Source organism: Arvicanthis niloticus, chromosome 6, assembly GCF_011762505.2.
Source record: "Arvicanthis niloticus isolate mArvNil1 chromosome 6, mArvNil1.pat.X, whole genome shotgun sequence".
NCBI lineage: Eukaryota > Metazoa > Chordata > Mammalia > Rodentia > Muridae > Arvicanthis > Arvicanthis niloticus.
In genome coordinates, this window is record NC_047663.1 from 19,783,942 (window position 1) to 19,803,173 (window position 19,232).

Below are 19,232 nucleotides of genomic sequence, written 5' to 3' on the forward strand. Positions count from 1 at the left end.
CAGCCCCACTTTATACACAGGTGTGTGTGTGTGTGTGTGTGTGTATGTGTGTGTGTGTGTGTGTGTGTGTGTGTGTGTGTGAGAGAGAGAGAGAGAGAGAGAGAGAGAGAGAGAGAGAGAGAAACAGTTATGAATAAGCTAGATACTACTTTTCTGCAGAGAAAATGAGGCGTCTGAGGAAGCAAATACCTTAACCTTCTCTAGTCCCTCCAAGTGATTCTGGATCTATTCACTCCACAAGCGTGCCTGGGTCCTGGGGATGTATGTTGATTGGTTGCTGGAGTGCTTGCTTAGCGTGCACAAAACCCTGGCAGAACCCTGGTCAGAACCCTGGCATCACATACACCAGGTTTAGTGCCAATCCCAGCCTTTAGATGGTAGATGCAGGAGGGTCAGAATCTCAAGGGTATTCTCAGACATATAATGAGCTGGAGGCCCGCATAGGATAGATATGAGGTACTGTCCCCAAAACAAAAACAAACAGGCAGGCAAAATAAAAGGAAAAACAAACAAACAAACGAACAAAAACCCTTGGGCATGACCTGGGGCACAAAGATGGGTAAGATGCAGGCCTGTCCTTCACAGAATCACTCCACAGGGAGGGCTTCAGGGAGGGGCTTCCCGTTGCTTAGCTGGGGTGCCTGGTCCGAGAACTTGAAGCCATGACAAGAGTTACTCCCCAAACCAATGGTTCCTTATAAAGAACCTTTCGGGAAAGCCTGGGTGTGGAAAAGGCTACATGAGGTGGGAAAGTAGTGTATGTTCTGGGGAGGACACAGCAGTGGCCTGCCTGTCCTCCCGACTGATTCATAGCTTAACATTTGCTAGGTGCCTTGAGATGGTGAGAGGAAGGCCGAGAGGACACCCACACACATTTGATCTCTCTGGTCTGCTCGCTGCCATTCTGAATCGACTGGTTAGGTGGGGTTGGGGGTTGAGAATCCCCTCCTCATTTGTAACAGCCTGACTCAATTCCCCAGAGGAGCCATGAGCCTTCTCCAGCTAAATCGCTTCCAGTTTGTTTAGTCAAACCCTTGGCCCCAACATCAAAGCTCCTTTAGAGTTTCTGGGGGTTGTTGTCCTTACATGGTGTTTACTTCAGAGATGGTTTGGCTGTCACTGGCTGTGTAGGGTGGGGCAGGAGAGACTGCCTGAGCCTTTAGATTTCAGAAACTCCAGGTTGGGAAGGTGAAAGAAGTTTCATGACAGCTACCCTTAGGACACTATTTCCCCCATGCCTGCCTCTAGCTGGGACACAGGTACAAGAGACAGAGACTGCTCGTCCCCTGTCCAGAGAGAGCCCTGCAGCTGCCCAGTGGGCCAGCCCCAACTCCTTCCATACCTGAATGCCTTTCTGCCAAGGGCCATAATGCCTTTCTCTTTGCCCAATTAACTGAACATGAACCTGGCTACTGGTTCTTTCATTCAGTCTCATTTGGCTCTGGGCTCTGGTACCTTCTTTTCCTGGGAACTGCTGCAGGTTCCAGCAGATCTCCCTTGCAACCATCCCAGGTGCCTAGCTCAGGGTGAGCACTCAGAGAGGAGCTCTGTCCAGGCTGGGAGGAGTGGAGGTGGGGGAGGGTGGGGTAGGGTGATGCTGATGCAGGTCCAGGTGGAAGCTGAGTTCCTAGGACTCTCTCCAGGCAGGGGGGAAAAAATCCACCCTGGGTGAAGTGGAGACAATTCTTTGGCCTGAGCCATCCTTTAGAGCAAGAACAAAGGAGAAAGTGAGCCAGACGCCAGGCATGTGTATGTGCAAAGGAGCCAGGGCTTCGCTAATGATGGAACAGAAAAGATACAGCTGTGAGCTGCAGCAACAACGTGGTCCTGAGCTGACTGTTGTTCTTTACATTGGGGCCTATAAAAAACCAGATAGGTCTCCAGATTCCCCTCACCCTCTTCCTTTCTTTCCACTACCTCTTCTGCTTCTGTTTGTTCTTTATATCTTGTCTCTTCCTAGACCATGCTCTCCGTAGAGCTTGCCTCTCTGCTTGCTGACTTACTATTGCCAGACAAAGGGGACTCTTTATGCTTTCCTGGCTACCTTGTTGCCGCCCCTGTCTGATACTCCTGTAAAAGTGCTTACTAAAAAAAATGAGAGACCAGGGTCTGGCGGGGCGGCCAAGCAAACAAGAGCACTGGCTGTCCTTCCAGAGGACCCAGGTTCAAGTCCCAGCACCTACACAGCAGCTCACCTCACATGGCAACTCTCAACAGTCTATTAACTACAGTTCGAGGGGAATCCAACACCCCCTCTGGCCTTCATGGATACCAGGCAGGCATGTGGTACACAGACATACATACAGGCGAAACACACATGTGCATTTTTAAAAAATTAAAGTTAAAAACAAAACAAAAACAAGAAACCAGCTGGATGAGATGAAATTGAATATTGGCCATGAATTTAGCTATTGTCCCTGATAGGAGACAATGGGAAAAGCCTGCAGCACACACTTGTGAGACCAGAACTGGGTCTTTACTAGGAGCTGCTGTCTTGGCTAGGCTAAGGTAAGCTTCCTGCTACTTCTTAGGGTGGGCCTGACTTGGAGCTTCCCCCACATGATATGGGCATGCAGAAGACCTAGACAGAGTCTCTCCATCTTTAAGCCAGTTCCTCCTCCTCTTCCTCCGTAGTAGCCATCAAACTCAGGGTCTCAAGAATGCTAGGCAAGTACTGTGCCATTGAGCTACACGCTCAGCCCCAACCCACTGTTTTTAATGCCTTAAGGAGCCAGTCCGGATTAGAGTTAGATGCCCGCTTTGACTGAGTAAAACAGGTACTTCTGTCAGCACCAAGGCTTCCTCCAATGTCCATCACACCTTTGCTGAGCAGTCATTTGTCAGCAGCACTGATGTGGTTGCAGTTGGTGATTAAAACCATTGGTCTGACTGAGGGTGAGCAGACCCACTTCCCTGGCATACTTGCTAATCCTTTGAAAATATGTTTTTAATAAGCACAGGAGAGGAGGTCAGGGTGGGTGGTCCAGAGATGTGATCCAGCCATCTCTGCCCCTCCCATCCCCGTTCCCATGGTTTCTCCTGGGCAGACACACTGGGGTGTGCTGGGAAGACTGGCCAACTCTCCAACAGATGGAAGGGGTGCCTGGTCCCCAGCTGCTGCTAGCATTCAGGGACAGGACTGTGCCAAGGGCGTGGCTAACTGAAGTGCCCAGGGTCAAGAAGCTTTTGCCATGTGGAAGGATTAAATCTGAGCCTTGCACTGTTCTCCCTCCTGCACCAAAGGCCTGAGGAAGAAGTGCGGACTCCAAGCATCCCCTTACCGTGGAGGACTCTTCTCTTCTCTCAGAAGAGCTTCGACTTGAAGGAGCCCATTCCTATTTGTGTAGGCTCTGTGAGTCTCCCAGTTGTCCCCAACCATTTGATTAATAATATAGTGGCAGGTACATACTAAATACAAACTATGTATTACTAGAGTGTATATAATTATTCTGGGATACATTTTATTGATTGGTTTGGCGGACCCAGACAGGGGTGGCGGCATTCATCCCTAAACTCAGCACACAGGATGCCAAGGCAGGGACTTTAGGTATAAATTTGAGGCCAGCCTGGTCTATGTAACAAGTTTTAGGCTAGCCAGAGCTACATAGCAAGACCTTATCTCAAAAAAAAAAAAATCCTAACAATAAATATACTTATTTATTTCTTCACAAGAAGCTGCCAAACACGCTTTACTATCCTACTTTATCTTCAGTGCTGGGATCAAACCCACCATCTCCTGCTAGACAAGCACTCCATGGCAGGACCACATATCTAACCCTGTTATCTATTTTATAAGTGAGAAATCTGAGACTCAGAAAAGCTAAACCATCCGAAGACACAACACTAGTAAGATCCAGGGTCGGCAGCAACCCCAGGTCTCTGCCAACTCCAGCCTTGCACTTTTCTAACTTTGATAGAGAATATAAAGACTAAAAACAATATAAAATTATTGCTACCAAAATTCAGATCATCATAATCAGGTTGGGCATGGTGGCACATATCCCAGCATTCTGAAGGCAGAAGCAGGTGGATCTCTGTGAGTCAGAGGCTAGCCTGGTCTACATACTGAGACCCTGTCTCTAACAAAATAAAAGCAAAAGCCAAAACAAACAACAACAACAAAACAGATAACCTGGCTCCCCAAATGTGATGTATATACACACACTAAAATACCTGTTCAAGGTTGCTTTCCAGGCATTGAGGTTGTGAGCCTGGAGGTTTAGAGGCCTTTAAGAATGACAGAAGTCAGCCAGTCAGTGGTGGTGTGCACCTTTAGTCTCAGCACTCTGGAGGCAGAGGCAGGTGGATCTGTATGAGTTTGAAACCAGCCTGGGCTATAGAGTGAGTTCCAGGACAGCCAGGGCTACATAGAGAAACCCTGTCTTAAAAAAAAAAAAAAAAAAAAAAAAAAAAAAAAAAAAAAAAAGCCACCAAAGCCATCAGAGGTTGGTGTAGTGATAAATCAGAATCCCCTCGCTCATGTTTTGAATCCTTGTTCACCAGCTCTAGAATCTCTAGGAAGCTAGTGTGAGCTGGAAGAAGGTCGTTGGGGCTATAGTCTGGCCCTGATTCATGCTGTGTCCTCCAGTTCCTGGTCCTCCAGGCTGTGTGTGTACGGCCTCCACCACATACTCCTACAACTGTAGACTGTCCGCTCTGCCATTGCTTTCCTACTGAGATGAGTTAAAACTGTGAACCAAAATCAGTCTCTTCTCCCTTAAGATGCTTCTGTCATGGAAGTGAGAAAGTGACAGGGATAGGATGGACTTCATGGTGGTGAGTGTTGTTTCCGGCTGGCTTACTGAAACCTGCTGACTTTTACGTCCTGTAAGCAGCTCACTCGTTCTCTCTCTCTCCTTTCTCTTTGGTTTTTTTGTTTGTTTGTTTGCTTTTTAAATGTGTATGAGAATTTTGCCTGCATGTATGTCTGTGTACCATGTTCATGTCTGGTTCCCATAGAGAAAAGAAGAGAGCATCAGATTGCCTGGAAATGAAGTTACAGATGGTTGTGAGCCACCATGTGGTTGCTGGGAATTGAACTCAGGACCTCTGGAAGAGCAGCCAGTGCTCTTAACTGCTGAACCATCCCTCCAGCCCTGGTCTACTGGTAACATCTACAGGACTTAGGGCAAGACTCCAAAAAGAAGGTCATAGACAAAAGTTATAAATATTTAAAGAGGGGGCTGGAGAGATGGCTCAGTGGTTAAGAGCACTGACTGTTCTTCCAGAGGTCCTGAGTTCAATTCCCAGCAACCACATGGTGGCTCACAACCATCTGTAATGGGATCTGACTCAAGTACATAAAATAAATGAATAAATAAATAAATATTTAAAGATTATAAACCAAGAAACCATCCAATAAAACATCTACCTGAACCCATCCCTCCATGACGACTTGGGTTTTGAACTGGAGCATGGTGGTACTGCCTCATCTCTCGCATCCCCAACTTCTCACTAGGCTTTTTAAAAGAAGAAATCAACTTTTAAGATGATAACACCAGGGCTAAAGAAATGGCTCAGCCAGCAGTTAAGAGCACTGGCTGCTCTTCCAGAGGTCCTGAGTTCAATTCCCAGCAACCAATTGGTGGCTCACAACCATCTATAATGAGATCTGGTGCCCTCTTCTGGTGTGCAGGCATACATGCATACAGAACATTGTATACATAATAAGTAAATAAATCTTAAAAAAAAAAAAAGATGACAAAACCAATATTACTTTTATTTTATTTTCATTGATTTATTTATTTATTTATCCTCAGATTCAATGTGGTTTCATCCTCTGGTGCAGAACCCCAGAGCATAGTGTAGAAGGGAGTAATGGCCAGAGCAGGATAAGAAAGATTGGACAGTGCCTGGAGGCTACCAGTGTAATGATGTACATAATGTTACAATGCGGCCGTGGGGGGGAAAGGGGGTACCTGGCCGGCCCACACCAACGTGTCCCCCTGGGAAGTCATGGAGAAGGGGTTGAGGCAGACAGATGGGAGCAGAGTCATGAGGGTAGGGAAGTGGGGGACAGAGAAAGACAGGGAGAGACTATCCAGGAGTACTTGGGGGGGGGGGGGCTGGAAGTTGGGGACAGGGAGGGAGAGGGAGAGGAGGGGGAAGGGGAGAGGGAGATGCTGCCCACACTTGGTGGCAGGTAACCACAGCAGATGATGGTGTAAGCCATTGCTAGGTCCCTGGGAGGAACTTGGAATCGTCTGTAAGCCAACACCTAGAACAAACTCTCCTGTCTCGTGGAGCCTCGGCATGGTGGAAAATGAAAATTGCACAAGCGCTTCAACACCCAGCAGCGCATCCAAGATTTCCTTGGCCCTCAACGAACAGTTCTTGAGTAAATAAATGAATAACACTAGCTTTTCAAGGGTTACAAGGAAGGTCACTCTTCACATTACCCCAGCGTTTTGATGTTGGCTTGGCCAGGGATGGGAGGCAGAGGCAAGAACGCTGGTCAAGGCTTAGAGAAGCAGAACCAGCTATCCTGGGACAGACTTGGGGGCCCGGGCCTCAGAAACTCAACCAGAACTGGGTTAAGAAGACAGAAGGTGCCTGGGTGTGTGGCTCAGTGGCGCAGCACTCGCCTGACTTCCGGAAGGCCCTGGGCTCCCTCTGAATAATACAAAAAGAGGAAAAGAGGAAGGAGGTGAGATGCAGGATTGTGGCGGGTGATGTTAGAAGAGGGAAAAGCTGATGGGGAAGACAAGGGGGTGGGAACAAGGCAGGGATCCAGAGATTAAGCAGGAGTGGCAAGCAGGAAAGGGAGTTGTAGAGTCCGGCAGGAAGAGCGCAGGGGTCTGGAAGGAGTAGTGGGTCGTGTTTCTCCGTAGTGAATCAGCAGGGGCCTGGAGAGAGGCACTCGAAGCCTCTGAGTGGGTCCCTCAGAAACCCAAAATGGAATGGGGCAGTTCCTCAAAAAAGTCTCTCACAGTTCCCCCCCAACTAACTCAGGTTACACATTGGTATTTCCTATTTCAGGCTTAAACCCTCACCGGTTACCCAGCTTCCTTTTCTCTCTCTCTCTTTCCTCCCCTATCTCCCCCAGGAAGGACAAAGACACTTGACTATGAAGTCTTTCTACTTAAATGCTTGGGAATCCCACAATGGCTCAGTGTTTGATGGCCCCATCCTCCCAGCTCCTTCCTTCTGTCTGGGAGTCTGGGAAGGCCTGCGTGCCTTCTGGGATGTCGTAGAGAGAGGGACATGTGGTGGGGACAACCCTTGCCGCCCCCATGAAGTTTGGGGCTCCGGTAATAATTTCTGGGGTTTGGACCAATTCCTTCTTTGCTGCCTAAGTCCCTCCCTTTGATCCAAAGGAGGTTTGAACACCCCCCCCCAAGATGTGAACCCAAAGGAGAAGGAAATTTGAATTTTCAATTTTCCAATGTCTCTATCCCCCTACTGCCCTCTCCCGTGCCAGGCACTGGGCGAGGCTGTTACAAAAATAAACTTGATTCCTCTGGAAAGGTTTTTGTTGTGTGTTTCCGTCCAATAAAGTGCTTTGTTGTGATTGGGGGGGTGGGAGGATGAGGGAGAGTGCGTGCACACATGAGAATTTGGAGACCAGACTTCAGTGATGGCTATCATCCGCAACTGGGCTTCACTCTTGTTGGGAGACAGGTTTCCATGCTGACTCTGGACTGGCTTCCCAGCATGCCCTGGGCCTTGCTACCTAGCACCATAGGTATACCGGTTTTTTTTTTTGGTTTTGGGTTTTTTCCCCCATTTATGTTCTGGGGATTGATGATCAGTCCTCTTGTTTGCATGCCAAGCACTTTATGTACTGAGCCATCTCCTCAGCCCTCTCTTGGAATTTTTGGAGGTAGATACTCTCAGAGCTGAAAGTGTACTGAAAGCAAACAGGGTAGGAGACAGTATGGCCCATGTTCAAGACTTGGGTTGCTGCCGACAGACGTGAGACCAAATCCCAGCCCTTGGCTTACTCGGTCTGTAGATGGAACAAGTTCCTGCACTCCTTCCCCTGAGCCTCAGTTTCCCCCATCTGCTTGAGGAGGGTGGAAGGCTCTCCAACCAGTAGTTAAAGGAATGAAATAGAATACCATTCCTGACACATCTGGCAGATGGCACATGGTAAAGGCTGATTTTTCACTCTTGCTAGTCTTGGTGAGGTCTAAGCATCCCTGGGCACTCTCCAGAAGGTTCATCTTGAAGGAAGGACCCTGAGTCCAGGGTGTGGGCTTTAGCCCAATGGTTAGGAGAGCCAGAGGAAGCATGTGCTCATGGGAGCACTCTGCTTCGATTTCCCAGGAGCCTGCTGGGGAAGTGCAGACAGTGCAAGCCTAACTATTAAAGAGCCTGAAGTTAGGGGCCCTGAGGACACAGACATCCCTCCCACCCACGGGGGGGGGGGGGGGGAAGGGGAGGGGACAATCTACTCTACCTCAGTGGGTGGTCTCTCTTGCCTAGCAGCTTTTTCTGTGACTCAGGGAGAAATTGCTGTTGGCCCTGGGCTGCAGCAGGGACTAAAACTTCCACTCTTACACCATGTCCATGGCTGGTTCTTCTTGTCTTGGGACTTTGGAACAATGTTTCCTAGGAGGAAGTTATACACCTCACCAAGCACCATGTGGGTGTATGTGCGTCTTATTCTAAACGAGTACATGCATGTATGTCTGTGCCACACACCACTCCTATTCACCCTAGGGCTCCTGGGTGCATGTGTGTGTCATGTGCTTGGGTATCTGCTTGTGTCCACGTGCATGACTGCTTGTCAAACAAAATCTTTGGGGCTGGGCTCTGCGGGAAGGGTCAGACAGCAGTCTGAGACACTTTTCATGTGTCAGGAAAGCCAGGCTCCCCTTTCAGGAAGCCCTCCCAGGGAAAATAAGCCAGCTGAGATCCTGGGGCAGAGCAGAGGGGGTTAAGGGGGGTAGTAAGAGGGAGTGGGGCACTGAGCAGAGAAGCCCGAAAAAGGAAGGCAGTCAAATGATACCCTTTGACCCTTTGACCTCCCCATAAATGCATTTCGGAACCCTTCACTCCTTTCCCTTTGCAGCATCCGAAGAGGCCTTTGTCCTCTTTCCCTCTTAGATTCTTTGCTTTGTTTTAGGTTTTTTGAAACAGAGCCTTACTATGTAGCCCAGGCTGGCCTCTGAGTCACAGTCCTCCTGTCTCAACTTCCTGGGTGGTGAGATTACAGGCAGACACTACTGTGCTTGTGCCTCTATTTATTTATTTACTTAGTGACTTTTGTCCTCTGGTGCCAGGTGGGTCACAAGCCCCCCCTGCCCCCCACTCTAGCCTCCAGTTCTTTTATGTGATGATTGGCCGGCTGATGAATTATATCCCGTGCTTATGAAGTCCTCCCCCCCACACCCCCCACACCCCCCGCCTTAGTGCCAGGCTTGGTGCTTGCCTATCAAACTACATCAGAAAGAGCGCTTGCCTTGTGGAATTTATAAGTCTGAAAAGGGAGTCAAGAAACCAATCAAAGCTACACAGCAAAATACAAAGCTAAAGCAACTTAGGCTGCTGAGATGCTTTGTAGGTGAAGTTTCTTGTCACCTGACAAACTGAGCACAATCCCCAGGACCCATAGAAGGAGAGAACAGACTCCCAAAAGTTGTCCTCTCTCTCTCTCTCACACACACACACACATGCATAGACACGCACACACACACAAATAAATATAATTTTTTAAAATGTAGGACTGGAGAGATGGCTCAGCAGTTAAGAGCATTTGCTGCTCTTGCAGAGGACCTGGGTTTGGTTTCTAACACCAACATTTATTATATTTCTATTCCAGGGGGTCTGACGCCCTCTCCTGGTGTCTGTGAGCATCTGCACATACATAGTGCACATCCTTATACAAACACACACACACACACACACACACACACACATCAAAGAAAATAATTTTTAAATAACTTTTAAAAGAAAGGGAGAGGCAAGTGTTTTCGTTTGTTTGTTTGTCTGGTTGGTTGGTTTGTGTTGTTTTGTTTTGTTTTGTTTTTCTCCAGCAGGGTCTCACTATGTAACCCTGGCTGGCCTCTGCCTCCCAAGCACTTAAAGGCTTGCAGGACCACACCCGGCAATAGCCAGGGTTTCACTATGTTGCTGCTCAGATTGCTCCCTGAGCGCCTGGGTTTAAGTCCCTTTGCTTCAACCTCCCAAGTAGCTGGGACTACAGATGCACAAAGCCACAGCCAGCAGAATTGTTTATTTTTTTGACCAAACCCAGGCTGTTGCTGCTATCATTATTTTATCAGTGCTGGGGTTGGAGCCCAGGGTTGTCAAGCGTGCTGGACACTTTGCCGCTGAGCTATTAACTCGGCGTGATGCACTGTATATGTGTGTATGTGTATATGTATATGATGTATACGTATATATGAGTTTTCTTGTTGTTTTTGTTTTGAAACAGAGACTCTCTGTAGCCCTAGCTGTGTTGCTATTCACTACAACTCCTGAATGCTGGGATTTCAAATATGAGCCATCATGCCTGGCTGACAGTGTTTTAAAAAGTTAAGAAAGCATACATTTATATTTAAAAAAAAAAAAAAGTACAACAACATCTCCCACACATATTGAAAAAACAGTTCAGGACACAGAGCTAGGAAACACTAGAAACACCCACAGATGACGCTCAGGCCATTTACAAATCCCCAGGACCCTCATAGATTGAGAGTCACTTGCTGGCTCACAATCACCCCGCTGTGTTCAGGGGCCTGGGCACCACAGAGCAGGCAAGCTGAGCCCAGCTCCGTTACCTCCTACTCCTGTGGGGCACTGACCCTGGCCCTCTGCCACTCCAGCCATGCGATAGTCTTTAACAGCTGGCATGGCTTGTGGATGGTAGGGGTGGGGGAAGGGTTACACAGCTGAGCAGGGAGGCTCTGGCAGAGGAGTGTGACCTGTAGACCCCGAGTAGCAGTCGCAACTGAGAACATGGAAATTCAAATTTCCAGGATTCAGACCAGGTCTAATCCAGTTCCTAAAGTGGATGGATGAGTGGGTGGGTGAGTGGCCACCTAGCACAGGCATGGCACACACCTGTAACCCTAGGACTTGAGAGGCGAAGGCATGAGGATCAAGAATTCAGTCATCCTTAGCTATCTAGTGAGTTCAACTATGCATCCTTAGCTATGTAGTGAGTTTGAGGCCAGTGGAGACTACAGGAGACTTTATCTCAAAAACAAATAATATATAAAATAAAATAAAAATAAACAAGCCACTCAAGCAATTCCTCAGCACAGCAGAGTTTAAAATCCAGGACCATAAGGATAAAGACTAGTGGGAAATATCCCAGGCTAGACCCATAAATGGGAGTTGAGCTTCTCGCTCAAGCCCATCTCAAGGCCCCATTGCTACTTTCTCCATCTCTGCAGCACCAGAGTACTTTTCAGGTAGGTCTCCTCCCTCTCTCTCTCTCTTTATTGTTTGAAAGAGGGTCTGCCTCATGGAGGCTGCCATCAGACTCACAGAGTAGATGAGGCTGGTCTTGAACCCCTGACCCTCCTGCTTCTGACTTCCAAATGCTGGAATTAAAGGTGTACACTACCACACAAAGCTCTCATGCAAGCCTTCTGGATGGAACCACGTAGTGGGGAAAGTAACCTGACTCGCTTAGGCCCTGCTTGCATCTGCTCTGTCTAGCCTCTAGCTCAGGGTGGGTGAAGAGTGCCTTCGCCCCAGCTTTGGGGGCTGGGAACATCTCAGGATTGGTGTTGGGCTCTGTTTCCTGGACAACCCAGCTGTCCCTTCGGATCCATACACTATCCTCAGCTCCTCAGTAACAAGCACACCCAGCAGCTGCAGGAGCCACCCAGCCCGGCCTGGCTTGCCCCAGTGTCCCCAAGCTCAAGGAAAACAGAGCTCAACCTTAGCTTTCTGTGACTGCTCCTCCTCCACCCCACTATGGAGACAGACCCACCGCAGCCTGAACCATGACGTCTCTTCTCCCTTACACTTTTGCCTAATAGAGGGTCAGGAGGACAGCCCAAATCCCCTTAAGCCCCAACCTGTACCCCAAATCCCAGCTGGCACCCCCAGCCAACAGCTCCTCCTTGGGTCATAACTAACACCGAGTACCACCCACACTGTGAGTGGATCCTCTTCACCACACAGGCCAAACAGCTGGCTGGACCACCTGCCTCAAGAGAGACCAAATGGAGGCAAAAGAAAGGTCAGCCATGGGGGGAGGTTCTGAGGGAGAGAAAGCACGATGAGAGGCAGGAAGTCTAGGATATTCTGGCTTGAAGGGATTTGAGGATTCAACTGGTGCCATCTTACCATTTTCCAGGCTCAGAGAGGTCGTGTCTCGCCCAGTGTCACACAGCAAACTAGAGAGCCAAAACCGAATCCCAATGCTCTGTCCGCTGTCCTCCCTCGTGACAGGCACCAGGGTACCTGTGTCATTTTTCTGTTCCCCTCCAATATAGAGGATTCCCTAGAGCACATCGTTTAGTCAGTAACCCTAATCCCCACCATCCATGTTTGGGGAACAGAGAGAAAGGCACCGAAACCAGTCTTTAGAGAACGAGTTAGCTTTGAAGGAATTAACTTTACATAGTTGAAATCTCGATGACCCAACCCCTCATGGGAGTTGAGGAGGAGGAGAACTGAAGCACATGAGAGAGAAGGCTAGTTATGGCCCTGAGTAGCTCTGGAGAGGGCTCTCTGCCTCAGTGATCCCTAATACTTTGGCCATGGCCACAGCTGCAGAGGCTTGTCTCGCCTTCCTGCTATGGGACTTTGTAGTTCAAAATGTCTCCAGTGTCTAAAGGGTCCTTTCAAAATACCAGAGAATTTTCCAGGTGAGCAAGTGGGACAGGACCCATCGAACACCAAGGTTGGCTGTTACTGTGATAGAAATAATTGGAATCCCGAGGATGAGCGAGGAATGGAGACTTCTGTCTGAGATTTCCCCACTTATGCCTCCAAATGCCACCTGTCCTCTTACGCAGTCTTTCAGTTGAGTACCCTTGTCTAAGGGTCTCCCACACTTGCATCCCAGATCATGTGGGCAAGGAACCAATATCAGAACTGCTGGTTAAAGAAAACTGGGTTGCCGGGTATGGTGGTGCATGTCTTCAATCCCAACATTCGGGAGGCAAGCAGATCTCAGTGAGTTTGAGGCCAGCTTGTTCTCCGGAGAGAGTTAGAAAACAGCCATGGATGTGACACAAAAAAAGGTTATCATAAAAATTCAAAAAAAAAAAAAAAAAAAAGAAAGAAAGAAAGAAAGAAAGAAGAAAAAGAGGAGGAAGAGGAGGAGGAAGAAGAGGAGGTGGTGAAGAAGGAAAGAAAGAAAGAAAGGAAGGAAGGAAGAAAGAAAGAAAAGAAAAGAAAGAAAGAAACCGGGATTGATAAGAATTCTGGAGGCCCCAGACCTACCTTGAGACATCTCCTAATCTGTACAGGAGACAAAAGCTTCTCCTTAGAAGGGAAATGCCATGTCTTCTAGACATACCTAGTGTGAAGATAAAAGGCACCATGGCCTCTGACCTAGGGAACCCTACACCCATTCCTGGCTTCCCAGTGAAGACAGAGGACATGCTCACACATGGGTGCACGTACATACACACACACACACACACACACAAGTTTCTAAGCTGCAAAGACTCATACATGGAGTGCAGTTGAACTGAACTAAGGAACCACCTGCAGTTCTCCCTCGCTGGAGATGTGACAGCCGTTCACAGGGTACCTCAGTTCTGCCCCATGAGCTCTGCACTGCTGCCTTCCCAAGCATCATCTTAAGACTGCTAAAGATGATGCAGGCCTCCTCCGCACACTCCAGCACAGCGTCAGGCTTAAGCACGTTTCACATTGACATCGCATTTGTGTGTGCAACTGACCCAGCTCACACCCAACAAGCATAAGCTGTTTAATGACCAGCGGCCTCGGCAACCACAGAGCGTGTGGCATGCAGTCATTTTGACTTGATGGATGGCTTGATGCATGGATGCGTAACCCAGCAATGAGCATGAACGAGAAGCTTAGAGAGGCTGAGATGTAGCCAGGGGTGGAGGGCTTATCTAGCATGCCCTGGCAATCCAGCCAAACAGCGTGATGCATAGGACAGACTATTCCAATTAGTATATGGGGAAGGAAGACTCAGAGACACGTGGTCTCGCAGCTAACTGGTAGAGATGGAACCCTTGCCTGGACTTTTTCGACTTACAGCTTACAGTGCCAATTTAGACCCAAACCCAGGCCCCCATTATCCCAGCCTACACCCAAGAGCACTGTGTACGGCCGAGCAGGTCAGACACTGGGCAAACCTCGAATGTACTCCTCCAGTTGGAGCCCCCAGTAGATAGCAGTTCCTGGAGCTTCTGCAAGATGTCACCCTCTTGACTGTATGCAGACACCCTGCCTCCAGTCTCTTTCCTGAGCTGCTTTGTGAATACATTCAAACACTTGAGACATAAACTCCATGCCCCTTTTCTCCACTACTTAGGATGCCAGCTAGAAAGAGCTCTTGGAAGGCAAGAGAGGGTGCCCCAGGAATATGCAAAATCCCTCTCAGGACCAGTAATGTCCCCTGCCTCTCCCAGTAAAAGCTCTTCTGTCAGACCGGTCACAGGTCACATCCCCAAGAGACCTCTCATGTGTCCACACCTGGCCCTATGACTGTCTCTTTATAGACATTAGTATTCTGAGGTGGGAGGTGCAGATGTCCAGTCTCCTATCTGAGACACAACCAAGCAGGGGCCTGAGGGCTGGGGCCCACCTCTCCCAACAAAGCCCCCTCCCCCTTCACTCGTGTGCGGGGGCCCTGGCCCCACCCGGGGAACAAGGCTGGGATTAATAAGCGGCCCGGCTCCCTCCCCTAATGGGCTCCAGCTGCACAAACATTCCCAGAATTCAGAGCCGGCTCTGTCTGGGGCGGCCCAGGCCTCAGCCCCAGCATTCCTGACCCCCTCCCCCCAAGCCTGGGACAGCTGCTCCGGAACTCAGCAACTGGCTGGGGATCGAATCCCAATTCAGCTTTTCCAGAGGTAGGGGGCACTGGGGTGACTGGGGCTGCGGGCTGGGGGTGGGAACAAGGGGAAGGGAAGAGAGAAGGAACTTTAAGGGACTCCTCTGATCCTGCTCATGGCCCCTCCCCCCGCACCTCTCCCCTCCCCCAGTGCTGAGCGCTCCCTCAGCAGTAGGTACCAGGGGTCTGCTCAGTGTTACCTAATTTGTCTCACCAGGCAGTGCCCTTGCCTGGCACAGCCCAGAAGGAGGTAGCAGCCTGTTCTGAGAGAAAAGATAAGCATCTGCCCTTGTGTTTAATAAAGAGATCCGGCTGTGTCTTCTCAGACCCTGTGGCCAGGCAGGAACTTGTACAAACAGGTTCTTATCAAGAATGAGAAAGAGGCCTGGGATGCAGTTCAGTAAAGTACTTGCCTAACATGCAGAGAGGAGGGCCTGGGCTTGACCCTCACCCCAAAAAAGGGGGTGGGAAGGTGGCACGGGGAGCAGTGAGGAACATTTGGGGACCCAGTGGCAGGAGTCCTAATACAGTCACAGGTATACTGTATCGCTAATATACAATTATCAGTAGACCTGTCTTCTTTCCACTTCTGGATCCACTGCCAAAAGAAGTTGTACATCTGTCCTGTGCCTGTTGTCCAATGTTATGCCATCTGTAGACAACGGTGAGGGTCCATCTGGGGAATAGGGGGACCACAAGGGACTAATGGAAGTATAGGGACAAGTGTGTGTGTGTGTGTGTGTGTGTGTGTGTGTGTGTGTGAAGCTGCTCAGAAGTTGTGAGTGTCTATGTTCCTCATACATTCCATAAACGAGTCAAGTACATACTCACCAGGGAAGGCTACCTGTTGCCTATTGTCCTAGTTAGGGTTTTATTGCTATGAAGAGACACCACAACTACAGCAACTCTTATAAAGGAAAACATTTCATTGGGGGCTGGCTTATAATTTCAGAGGTTTAGTTCATTATTGTCATGGTGGGAAACATGGCAGCACACAGGCAGACACGGTGCTACAACAGTACCTGAGAGTTCTACATCTGGGTGGGCAGGCAGCAGGAAGAGAGAGTAATAGTGGGCCTGGCTTGAGCTTCTGAAACTTCAAAGCTCCCCCCCCCCCATGACACACTTCCTCCAACAAGGCCACACCTCCAATAATGCCGCTTCCTATGAGTCTGTGGAGGCCATTTTCATTCAAACCACCACACCCACTATCACCCCGAGTTATGAGTCCCCACCACTCTATGCTAAAGAGAAGCTGAGGAAAGAAGGGTGGGAAGAGAAGGGATGAATTGGGATGGGGGAGGGGCACTGGCAAGGGGCTGAGAGGTGAAGAGGGTGCCCCTGTCCTGAAGGTCAGAAATGGACCTGCCTTCAGCTCAGTCAAGACACACCTTATCCCCTACCTTGGCCTCAGTCTCATTACCTTAAATATGGGAAAGTTGCCAAGAGTCTGAGTCCCTCCTTTGACTCCTTGTGGGTTGGGGGACATAAGAAAGATCCTTCATCCCCTCAGATCTACAAGAAATAGGTCTGTGAAGGAACCTCCAACAAGAGCAGAGCACAGGAACTGTGTAGAGGGTCCTCAGATATCCTCAGTCCTAGGAGGGAATTCAGAGAAAGGGGTGAGATCTCTGCCCGGGGAGCCCCAAACTATCTAGAAGCCTCGTATCTCACAACGTGAGGACAGAGAATGGCTGCTTCTTCCCTCTGGCTGAGTTGGCAGCAGTCCTGGGTTAGGGAAAGGGAGGACAATTGGATCAGAGAGCCCAAGATCATCCCCTTCTTCAGGCATATACAACAAGCAAACCCACTCCTCTTAGGGCCTAGGCTGGGGAATTGGGGGGGGGGGACTTCTCAGAATCTTTGTCCCCATCAATTACACTACCCTTGCATGTCACTTCATCTTGCTTATAGGCTCAGCCATTTCTCCATGAGGACACAAAAGTATGGCGCTCTCGCTCTCAGGTCTTTAACTCATGGTTACATATCTCCTGCCCCACTCCACCACCAGTCCTGGAATCAGCTCCTGGAGTGAGACCATAGGTGTGACCTTCTTCTCATGAATGGGGAGACCAGGGACCTTTGATGGATGGGAATCAGAACTCAAGAACTGGAGCCCGCTTAGGATGCTATCAAGTGAGCTTCACAAAGCCATGCATCTCTGGCATTTAGTAAACAGCTACTTGGTATGGAACCTTGAAACAGGAAGCTTCCTGGCATGGTGGCCCACATCTTTAATCCTACCCCTGAGGAGACACAGGCAAGAGGATCTCTGTGGGTTAAGAGGACAGCCTCTTATGTAGCTTACATGGTGGCTCACAACTACCTGTAACAGGGTCTGATGCCCTCTTCTCGTATGTCTGAAGACAATGACAGTGTACTCACCTACATAAAATAAATAAAATCTTTTAAAAAGGACAGCCTGGTCTACATATTAGTTTCAGGATAACACAGTAAGATGCTGTCTCAAAAAGGAAAGAGAGAAAAGAAAGAAGGAGAGAGAAAAAGAAACAGAGAAATCCAAAGTAAAAGCAAATTCCCAGGAGTCTGAAGTCAGAGGAAATAAAATAATTTCCCCTAAACTGAAGCTAGGAAACAAGCTGAGGCTGGCCCAAGGCAGCCATAATCCATATGCGATTGGATTACAGAGCTTTATGGGACACAAGAGAAACAACAGACCAAGACCCTTGAACCTCCTGCAGAGAAGCTCCAGATTACAGAGATGAGGCAGTGCCCCGGGGACACTGGGAATAATGGGCCTCTTGCTCCTTTCTCTTTTATCCAGTGAGTGACAGTCTGCCCCTAAAACCAAGAGGCTTAAAACAATAGCAATTTAAAATCTTGGCCTGCGATTCTGCAATTTAAGCCCAGTACATTGTAGGTAGTTCTCAACATCATATGGTGAGACTGGATTGACTCTTGCAGTTTTGGGGCATCCAAGATGGCACCACGAATGTCAAGGGGCTTCATTGGGGTGGCTGGAAGAGACAGAGTTGCATAGACTTTTCTTTCCCTAGGCAGTCGCATCCTCCATGGTGTCTCTACCTGTGTCAGGGCTGGGGATGGAACTCAGGGTCTCCTGCATGTTGGTGAGCAGTGCCACTGAGCCACCTCCTCAGACCTTTCTCTATGTAGCCCTTCCCTCCTCCAGCACAGCTGGACCTTTCTGTCATCAATGGCTCCCAAGAAGGCTGAAATAAAATTTGCCAGGTCTCAGGGCTGGAGAGATGGCTCAGTGGTTAAGAGCACTGGCTGCTCTTCCAGAGGTCCTGAGTTCAATTCCCAGCAACCACATGGTGGCTCATGACCATCTATAATGGGATCTGATGCCCTCTTCTGGCACACAGGTATACTCTGAAGACCTGGATCTGAACTGCCAAAGTATTGGTTTAGCTACATGCTATCCGTCAAAGCAAATCGCAAGCCACTGTAAGGTTCAAGGTAAGAGAAAATGAGCTGAAGGGGAAGCCACTGGATATGGTAGTAGCTGTCTAGACCATGGCATTTCTGGTAACTAACTCTGCTTCCCCTTGGCTTGCCAACAGGCAGTGCTGGTCTCCCCATGTAACCCTCCCCTCTCCACAGTCCATATCCAGTGAGCCCCCAAGCCCTCCTAGGGTCTCTCAAGTTACACAGTGGCATCATTCCAGCTCGGCTGGCTTGGTTGAGTTGAGAGTTCCAGAAGTGATGTACTGCATCTGTAAGTGTTTCCAGAGGAAGCAAGACCAGCCCTGAATATGGGAGGCACAGTTCCATGGGATGAGGTTCTATACTGAATAACCAGGAGCACCAGTGTTCATCTTTCTCTGCTCCCCTCTCAGAGGATGCAACAGGGACTGCTGCTTCCCACCCACCATCAGCGACTGTATCCCTCAAACTGTGGACCAAAAGCATGGTGGTGCACGCCTTTAGTCCCAACACTTGGGAGGCAGAGGCAATCTAATCTCTGTGAGTTCAAAGCCTGTCTAGTCTACAGAGTGAGTTCCAGGACAGCCGGGACTATAAAAAAAAGACCCTGTCTCCAAAACAGCAAAAGAAAGTAAGTTACTAATACCTAACTAATGTTGACTGAGTTGCTAAAAGTTCTCCATTCTAATTCTTGTTTTCCACTAGGCCAGAGTGATGATCCTAAATCCTTTACCTACAGAAAGCTTGGTGGTTGGGAGACAGGAGAGAAATGGAGATTATGTGCCCCCCTCTTAAATATTTATTTATGTGGGAATGGGGGGATAAGTGGGGGCACGTCCTCATAGAAGCAGGGGGAGGGGGGATGGGATAGGGGGTTCCT

General features: G+C 49.0%; 1 long non-coding RNA gene across 1 annotated transcript; it reads left to right on the forward strand.

The window, feature by feature from the left end:
* The first annotated feature begins 14,858 nt into the window (after positions 1-14,858).
* On the forward strand, positions 14,859-19,177 carry LOC117712068 (uncharacterized). Its single transcript, XR_013110990.1, has 3 exons — positions 14,859-14,963; positions 18,292-18,385; positions 18,490-19,177. It is a non-coding gene; the product is annotated as an uncharacterized LOC117712068 (long non-coding RNA).
* The last annotated feature ends 55 nt before the right edge of the window (positions 19,178-19,232 follow it).